Source organism: Phocoena phocoena, chromosome 5, assembly GCF_963924675.1.
Source record: "Phocoena phocoena chromosome 5, mPhoPho1.1, whole genome shotgun sequence".
In the NCBI taxonomy this organism is placed as follows: Eukaryota; Metazoa; Chordata; class Mammalia; order Artiodactyla; family Phocoenidae; genus Phocoena; species Phocoena phocoena.
The window spans coordinates 124,652,620-124,662,789 of NC_089223.1; the positions used below are offsets into that span (position 1 = coordinate 124,652,620).

General features: G+C 39.0%; 1 pseudogene; it reads right to left on the minus strand.

The window, feature by feature from the left end:
- Positions 1-609: 609 nt before the first annotated feature.
- LOC136123874 (phosducin-like protein 3) lies at positions 610-1,547 on the minus strand (annotated as a pseudogene).
- Positions 1,548-10,170: the final 8,623 nt, after the last annotated feature.

Consider the following 10,170-nt stretch of genomic DNA (forward strand, 5'->3'; position numbering starts at 1 on the left):
AGTCAAAGCTTTTGTTTCTATGTCTTTTTAAGATGTTTGACCTCAAAACACTTCATTGTAGAGAACATTGTTGAAGAGTCCGAGGTTGACTAAAGGATGAATTTCAGGAACGCACAAGGATAGGATGTCTATAGTGTTTTCATAAGGTGATGATATTAAAACATAAAAGAAAAATATATCAAAATATAGTGTGACATCATAAATCAAAATTAAATGCAGAACTGCCTGTCTTTATAGGTACTGGTGAGTAGATTTGCATTTTCTTTTCTGTTAAGGATGGAAACAATGGTGGATATGAAAGAAGCATCTCATTCTTTACATTCTGGCAGATTTACAAACCAATAAGCATCACATCAATGATCTTTTTTTTCTTTTTTACCTAATATCTGGCTTTTATTTTTTTCTTAAAGAAATATTATTAGTTTAAAAAAGAGAGTTCCAAGAAATTTAAAAGGATTCCCAGCAATGATTATTTCTGAGATCTACCAGATTTGAAACATAATTATAAAAAGCTAAAACCAAAGTATACATTCCTACTTTTTCCTTTTAAAAAAAATTCAGACCATGTGTCACATCAAGAAAGTTCAGCAGGTTACCGGGGCCACAGCCTTAGTCATCCTCAGAATCACTGTCCCTCCTGGTGGGGATGCAGTATTGCACAGAGGAAAGCAGCACATCTTCTATGAGTTTCTTAGGGTTTTCCTCCAGGCTTGTCTTGATTGCTCCAGACTCAATTTCCACTCCAACTCGTCCATTGTCAGGTTCGTGCCACCAAACACCAGAGGTCCAATAAATTCAGCCTTGATATCACCTTCAAGGTACGCAAATGTCGTGGGCAGATTCCTATCAGGATAACTGGGTATGCAGGCTGTTGAAATGGCTTTGATAAATTTGACATCAGGAAACCTCCTGGCAAGTCCACTGAAGTGCTGATTTATCAGAGAACAGAGGGGAATCCCTTGTTTGTAAAGGTGCAGGATGACCCACAAGCCCTCACCAGCTTTGTTAACTTTTTTTTTTTTTTTTTTTTTTTTTTTTGCGGTATGCGGGCCTCTCACTGTTGTGGCCTCTCCCGTTGCGGAGCACAGGCTCCAGACGCGCAGGCTCAGCGGCCATCGCTCACAGGCCCAGCCGCTCCGCGGCACGTGGGATCTTCCCGGACCGGAGCACGAACTCGTGTCCCCTGCATCGGCAGGCGGACTCTCAACCACTGCGCCACCAGGGAAGCCCCTGTTAACTTCTTGAACATAATCGTTTCCTGAGATTTCCAAAACTTCTCCAAGTTTATTCTTCAGTTGGGTTGCTTTCCACTCGGCCAGTCTCTGCTACCTGTACTTTTCAATCGCACGTTCATCTTCCTCACTAAATTCCTCTTCGTTATCCTCCGGTTCCTCCAAAGTCATGTCTTCATACGTTTTCACAATGGACTGCTGAAGGACCCGCTCTTCTGCCTCCTTCTCCAGATCTTTCAAACTTCCCTCGGAGGGCAAGATGCCTCTTTTGCGTAAGATGTCTTTCCACTTGGTGTCTGCGTTGGAGTCCTGCATTTTCTCACGAGTCGCTCGATCCCAGCCGGCAGCAGCCACTCTGCCCCTCAGCTCTCCTCCACGCATGCGCGCAGCCACCGACCCGCTTCTTCCCAATTATCTTTTTATTGTACACACCCTGGTGAATTTTTATTCCAAGAGACATAGCTCTTTTGAATCTAATATAAGAGTCAGCCAAGCAAATCAAGTTGGGCAGGATAAGCCGTAGATTTCTGAAGTGTGAGGTGTTTTCCACTTACATGAAAATAGAGAAGTGGACACCACTTTATAAATAGCTTTAGTTTGGCTACCCATGACAACAGTTTTCCAAAGAGTAGTTCCAGGAGGCGATTTGCAGAGGAAGGAATGTGACTACGTAGTCTGGTTCCGGATGTGTAGGTGGACAGCAGTGACACAGAACGCTTCTGACTGGCCCTGAAGGACTACCTAGTGTAATATACCAATCCAATGACCGGATTCTAAGATCACCTAACAAATGGACCATTTCAAAGGCAAACTGCCCTGACATGCTTTGCTGAAAATATCAATAGCTTGTTTTTGCCTAAGCTTCAGCCATACCAGAATATAAAAGGATGAGATTAAACTCCACATAAGGAGTAGGAAAAAGAAAACTGAAAATGAAGAAACTTAAAAGAATGAAGAATGAAAAAAAAAAGATTTCATGAACCTCAATTAGGATAAAGAGTGAGCCTAAAAGAAGAAGGGTAGAGTAGTTTAGAAAGAACTGTTTAAATCTCAAGTAGGCCTCGGGCTTATAGCTCTTTGGTAAAGAACAATGCAACCCTGGCAGCAGAAAGCTCAAAATGACCTCATGGGCCTCTCGGATTACTCCATGATTCAAGAGTCATGTGTGTCTGGTGTGTGTCCACCAAGGCTGGAGCACACGTGATGGGACAACCAGCAAAGAATTTCCTGGTACCACATGTGAGTTAGGCAGAGCATGTTTGAAGACAATGATCCTCTATTTTTAAAATGTGAGATTTCATGTGCCTCCTAATCCTACTTTGGAAGTCTGCTTCTTTATTCATACCAGCATGTTTATTTTAATTTTGGTATATTTCAGAAAAATGACAATATTCCAAGGAAATAAAGAAAGAAAAGATTGAGTCAGAAGAGTTTCTGTTCATTTGCTGAAGCTTCTGGAGAGGAAAACAGGAATAGAGTTAGTGATTCATGTAGGCAAATAATACTTGATTAGCATAAAAGTGGTGTTTTTTTCCAAATAATGTCGAGATGCCTTTTGTACTAAACGACTCCACAGGGCAATGTGACATTTCCTTAGTGGCCTGCAGGTTAATTCACACTCTCCTTGGTCACCAGGAAAGTAGGATCAAGTAGGGGCTATGCTCTGCCTTTCTGTGTAACCCCCTACATACCTATAGTGCCATTCCAACCACTTCCTGTATCCAGTTTTATCTCCCTCCAAACTTTTCTTCACCTTGCAACCAGAGTGCTCTTTCAAAAATGCAAACCTAATAAATGCCAAAGGCATGATCATGAAAGAAATAATTGATAAGCTGGACTTTATTAAACTTTAAAACTTTGGTTCTACAAGAGATAACTGCAAAAAAGAAAAATGAGAAGACAAGACACAGACTGGGAGGAAATATTTTGCAAAAGACATCTTATAAAGGATAATCATCCCAAATAACTCTTAACACAAAAGGAACTCTTAAAATTCAACAAAAATAAAACAAACAACCTGATTTAAACATGGACCAGAATCCTGAACAGATATCTCACCAAAGAAGATATACAGATGGCAAATCAGCATATGAAAAGATGCTTGACATCATCTGTCATCAGGGAAAGGCAAATTAAAACCACGAGATACCACCACACAACTATTAGAAAGACCAAAACCCAAAACATTGACACCACCAAATGCTGGGGAGGATGTGATGCAAGACCTCTCATTCACTGCTGGTGGGAACACAAAACAGTACAAAAACTTTAGAAATTAGTTTGGCCGTTTCTTACAAAACTAAACATACTCTTATCATACAATCCAACTCCTTGGTATCTATCCAAAGAAGTTGAAAACATGTCCACACAAAAACTGCACATGGATGTTCACAGCAGCTTTATTCATAACTGCCAAAACTTGGAAGCAATCAAGAAGTCCTTCATCGGAATGGATAAATAAACTGTGGTACATCCAGACAATGGAATATTACTCAGCTTTAAAAAGAAATGAGCTATCAAGTCATGGGAAGACATGAAAAAACTTTAAACGCACACATTACTAAGTGAAAGAGGCCAATGTGAAAATGCTGCATACTATATTATTCCAACTACATGACATTCTGAAAAGGCAAAACTATATAGACAGTAAAAATATCACTGTGTGTCAGGTTGGGGGGGGGAGAGAAGAATAGGTAGAACACAAAGAATTTTTAGGGCAGTGAAAATACTCTGTATGATAACATAATGTTGTATACATGTCATTATACATTTGTCCAAACCCATAAAACCTACAACACCAAGAGTGAACCTTAATGTTAACTATGGACTTAGGGTGAATATAATGTGTTCATGCAGGTTCATCAATCATAACAAACGTACCACTCTGGAGGGGGGATGTTGATAATATGGGAAGCTATACATATACCCACTGCTGTAGCAGCCAGGGGATACATAGGAAATCTCTGTACCTTTCTGCTCAACTTTGCTGTGAACCTAAAACGTCTCTAAAAAATAAATAAATAAAACTTTAATAACAACAACAAAAATTGCAAACCTAATCGGATCACCCATTGCTAGCTTAATAAAATGACTTTTCCATGACTCTTAGCATGAAATCCACTATATGTGACATGATTTAGGTCCAAGACCTACTTCCTCAGGCTCACACTGTCCTTCTCTATGCACTGTGCCTCAAACTCACCTTTTTGTCCCTCAGATTTCATCATAATTTTAAATATGTATTTGTCCAAGAATGTGTTATTTTAATATATGTGTTTGCCACTAGTCTTGAGATCCATGACAATAAAGATCATATATTCCTATTTATTAAGCTACTTGGAAGCAGAACAAAAATTTGATCCTAGGTTTCCTGCCTTCAACACCATTGCACTTTTCACTCCACCTTCTCTCCTTAAGTTTCTCTATCTCAATTCCGAAACATTGTGACTCTCAAGGCATACTATCCAGATGAATTTCCCCAGGTTCTCAGCCCTCTTTTCTATTTACCCTGATTTTCTCACTGTTTCACCAAGCAGGCTATTCCCCACCTCCCTATCATTGCCCATGATCCTCCCATAACTTGGAACATTATGGATTGCCCAAGGTTAACTTGACACTTCACTTCTCTTCCAAGCCTTCATTGTGCTCTTCTCTGAATTTTTATAGCACATTTGCTCAATTTGACACAGTATTACATTAGAGTTTTGCATAAATATTTATTATTCTAACTTTTCATCTCTATTGGAAGCTACTTAAAGATGGAATCCATGAAGTCTCACGCTTCTGTACACCCCACTGCTCCTAGCACAGTGCTGAGTAGTACATGATTGGCTGATTTCATGAGAAGCCTTTCCAGAGGTGACCCAGCTCTTACCACGTCACATCCCAAGGGGCAAAGCTTCCTAAATCTCAGGCAAATCTTCTGCCTCCCTAAAAAAGATTTTTCTTTTCACACTACATTGTCCATGTGAATTCCCCCTGAGTTCAAAAGAGAAGACACAATCAGCATGCTGGGCTTTCCGGGGTTTCTTCTGAGCAAAAACTTTCTGGATCTTGAGCTCCATAGTATATCTTGCCGAGAGGTCAAATAATAGAAAAAAGAGAAGAAACGACATCGTTAAGGAATCTGACAAAATTTTACATATGCCAGCTGTGAAAACAGTACCTGCTGCCTTTTAAGGGATATACATCTGAGTACACTCCTTGGAATGGTGCTGGATCATCACGATAATACAACTTCATGACTGGCTAAAATGTATCTTAAGTGTCTGTTCTACAGATTTTTAAAAATATAACTCAAGTTCCTCTAGTTCTCATCAACAATGATAATGTAGTCTCCAAATGATTATCTCCATAAGAATTATTCTTATAGAAAAGTATCTTAAATTTCTTCCTTTTTCCCCAACAATAAATAGACTAACAGTTCAAAACCTCAAGGGTCTGGCTGCAATTATTTGGGCCTTGAGTACCACTATACTGAAGAAGATTCATGTTACTGTCATCTACTTGAATGGCATAAATATATATATATATGTAAATAAAATAACCAAGCATGAATTTCCTGGATAGGAACAATACCACCAAGAAAAGCAACAACAGCAGCAGTTATCATTTACTGAGCACACCAATATTCAGACCTTTTAAGTAAAGCCTTTTTCATCCTTACAGATATGCAAGAAAGTAGAGGTATTATTCTCCCCAATTTTACTGCTATGCAGACAGATTCGAAGGATTCAAACAGGAAAAAAAAGCAGAATTTGAATACTCAAAAACCAGTACTCTTTCTACCATAAAAAGCGTGCAATTGATAGCTCTTGAAAATTCAGAAAGCTTTTAAAGACCGAACGGGTATACTGAGGGTTTTACTTTCAGTCCCCAAACTTCAACATAATGTAGAACATGCCACAATATATGCAATTACATGAAGGAAGTTGAAGTTACTTTACTGTAAGAATTTTTTTCTCTTGTAATCATGATAATAATTGACATATTTTTATGCTGACTGACAGAATCTATGCAGAGGCGATTTAGAATGCATTTAGCATAGGAATTTGGTTTTGTTCTTTTTAACTTGTTATTAACCTGTTACATCTGATCTTCCCAGGGTGGGGTGGGGTAGGAGGGGTGGGCAGGGGAAGATTATACAATTCTACCCTACTGACCTCAGGAGTAGCTATGTTATTTCCTAAGGCAATGAAATGTGAACAGAACTGTCATTGGTTACTTTTGGCTGGAGGCTTTGAGAATCAGCGTATGCTTTGCCATCCTCATTTTCCTCCTTAGCCATAAGACCACCAGTGTTCTAGACTGTAGCTGATCCATCCGCCTGGGTCCTCAATTAGAGCCACAGCCAACCCTCAATGGACATGGAGCATGAGTCACATAAAAACCTTTGTGGCTCTAAGCCACTGAGACAGTGTGCCTGTTTGTTGTCACAGTATAACCTAGCCCATTTTAACAGATACATCTGTTAATTGCTCTTTCTACCAATTCTCATTGTATTTGATCTCTGGTGCAATAATACTGCATAGTAATCAACTCCAAAACCCAGCACCTTATAACAACAGGTTCTCATCTCTCACTCATGGGTCTGAAGGTTGGCTGTAGCTCTCTGTTCTTAGTTGCGATATTCTTGACCCACAAGATTGTGGGCTGGCTTCAAAGATCATTCTACATGTCTCATTCTAGAATCAGTACCAACTTGAGGTACCTTATTCTCATAGCACATGGTAGAAACACAAGAAGCTATGAAAACAATACAGGTAAATTTAAACCCTCTGCTTGTACCACGCCACTAAAAGGCATGTTCTGTGACTAAGTCCGAATTCAATGACTACTCCACAGGGAGGTACTGCAAGGTAGCATGGTACAGAGAAAGAGTGAAAATTGAAAACAATTGTCCGACTTAACCGCAGCCCACCCGCTTGATCAAAAATATTCGCTTTCTCATACAGGAAAAACTCACCCCTCCAAGACATCCCAAAACGTCTTGGTGACAACATTAGGCATGAAGTCCCAGATCTTATGATCTAGATTGGATCCATGAGTAGTTGCTCTTGATCTAAACAACCGTGAACCTATAAAGATAAGTTATTTGCCCCCCACCCTTCCATATAGCCATCATGAATGGTGGGATAGAGACAGGATAACTGCAGTAAGCACCACCATTTCAAAAGGGGAAGAATGAAAGGCAATAGCAGTCACTGGTCAATAGCTATTCTAAATCACTCTGGACAGAACGCCCTACCGTGGGATAGAAAATCTCTCAGTTAGGCCCAAGTCCTGTTTCTTAGGAGAAACTTTCCAGTTCATTGTTTTCCTTGGCTACTAGCTCCATTCTCTGGGATGTTCGCCCTCTTCTTTGGCCGTATATGGAGAGGTCATTGGAGAATACACCATCATTGGTTGATAAGTCTCTTTCTCCACCAGTTTCCTGTCTGTAGAAAGCTAGAGGATCAAAAGGTCTTTCTAAGCCTTAAACTGTCACTCTCTCTTTTAATCCATGCTAATGATACTTTGCAGCTCTCTCAAAAACTTTTTTCGCCTCTTGGTCTTGACCTATCAGACTGCACTCAACTCCATCTAGCAAAATTCTTTTTGAGATATGACTCTTTCTCTAGACTCCACAAAGGCAGTGGCCATGATTTCATATAGATGTGAGTGGTGTATTCAGAGGGAAGGAAACAGCTGAAGAACCCAAAGGAAGCTAGCAAGGTTTAAGTCAGATGTATCAAGCAACCTGACCTCCGTTTTTCAAAACTAATCCGAATCCTTACCTTTTTCTGGGAGAATGTAATCTTTTAATATGATTATAACTTTAATGTGATTATGACTATATGCTTTAATATATTTGGTCTTGTTCCTTCTATCTTGTTTTATTTTTTTAATAAGTCATGCCTCTGTTTGCTTCTCATGTACCTTTCTGGCTGTTGTAGAATTGGTTAAATTTTCTCACTTCATTCTTTTCCTTTAGTGATTTGAGAGACATACATATTATGTTCGGTCTTCCAATATTTCTTCTTACATTTGTAACGTGAGTGTCCAAACATTCTATCAATGAATAGCTCCTGACACAGTACCTGACAAATAGTATGTGCCAAACAAATCCTTGTTTAAGTAATTATGACTACAATTATCATCATTATTTCTTGTACTCCACATTATTCCCTTGTATTGTTTTTCTTTCACTTTGCTTAACCTTTTAGTACTTCTTTTAGAATGTTTCTGTGGTTAGTAAACATTCTGAGGCTTTGTAAATCTTAAAAATATATAAATTTCAAATTCCTATCCCTGTAAATTGTAAAGTAGCTTAAGGATATATAGAATTATGAATCTAAAATTATTTTCCCTATAAACTCTAAAGGTATTTCTTCACTTCCTTCTAGCCTCCAACGTTGCCAATGAGAAGGCTAATGTTAATCTGATTTCCATTTCTCGTAAGAAATACAGTCTTTTACTCTCTGAATCTTTAGAATTGCATGTTTTTCCTTAGTTTTGAAATTTCACCACAATATATCTATTTGCACGTGGGTCTTTTATCATTCACCTAGCTCGGCACTCCCAGGCCAACTGAAGGCTCATGTCTATCTTGACCTCTAGAAATTTTTTTTCTATCATTCCTTCGATTATTTTTCATTCATAGTTTCATTATAGAAACTTCTATAACACTGATATTTAAACTTCGGCTTATCTCTTAACTTTTCTTTCATAGATTCCATCTATTTGTTATTTTATGCTATATTTTAGAATTATTTTTGCTTAATCTTGCAGCTCATTAGTTCATGCTTGAGTTATATATACCTGTTATTAAATTTATTCAATTATTTTTCTTTTTTAAAAAATAAATTTATTTATTTATTTTTGGCTGCGTTGGGTTTTCATAGCTATGTGCGGGCTTTCCCTAGTTGTGGTGAGCAGGGGCTACTCTTCATTGCAGAGCATGGGCTCTAGGCATGAGGGCTTCAGTAGTTGTGGCACACAGGCTCAGTAGTTATGGCTCACGGGCTGTAGAATGCAGGCTCAGTAGTTGTGGTGCACGGGCTTAGTTGCTCCACAGCATGTGGGATCTTCCCAGACCAGGGCTCGAACCTGTGTCCCCTGCATTGGCAGGCGGATTCCTAACCACTGTGCCACCAGGGAAGTTCCCAATTATTATTCAATTATATTGTTTTTTATCTCCAAGATGTCTTTTTATCTCCAAGATATAGCCTCTCATCCCACTGGGAATATTATTTATACTTATTCAAAGCCTTTTCCTGCATGCTTCATTGGCTTTTTGTCAGGTGTTATGTTTATTCAGTTCACTGTCACTAATGCCTGATGATTTCGTTGTATGCCTATGACTGCATATTTACTGTGGTTCTTCCCCCATGGGAAAGGAGTAGGACAAGCTACCCAACCAGGGAGCACCAGCAAATCATTTTACAGGAGTAAGGGCTTTCTATCCTACCTGGGTATCATAAGCCATCAAGGGCCAGCCCTCCTCTCTGACCTAAATCCTCACACTCACCATGCCAAGAAAAAATATCAGTGGCTTGGAACTCTGGAATTGGTTGTGGAGCAATTCACCAGCTTGTGTCAGTTTGACACCCCAACCAACTGCCTTGATTCTTCTCAGGGACCTCTCTGCCCCTTGGATCCAATGTCCTTGAAGTGTAGCGGTCCCCTAGAGAGCTCCCCATATATGTTGCACTATCCTCTTGTGCACTTGGAGGGTTATAGTTTCCTCAGTCAACTGATTTCATGTGTTTAATTATAGTCATTCTCTTTATTTTACAATGTTATTATGGACTTACTATTTTTAAATATTTAAATATTTTCTCTGTTTAAGGATTGGAGGTGGAAGGAAAAATAGGAGCATGTGCTCATTTTTCCATCTTGATCTAATCTCCTCTGCAGTCTCATTTAGTTTATACTACTAGCATATTAACTTTATTAA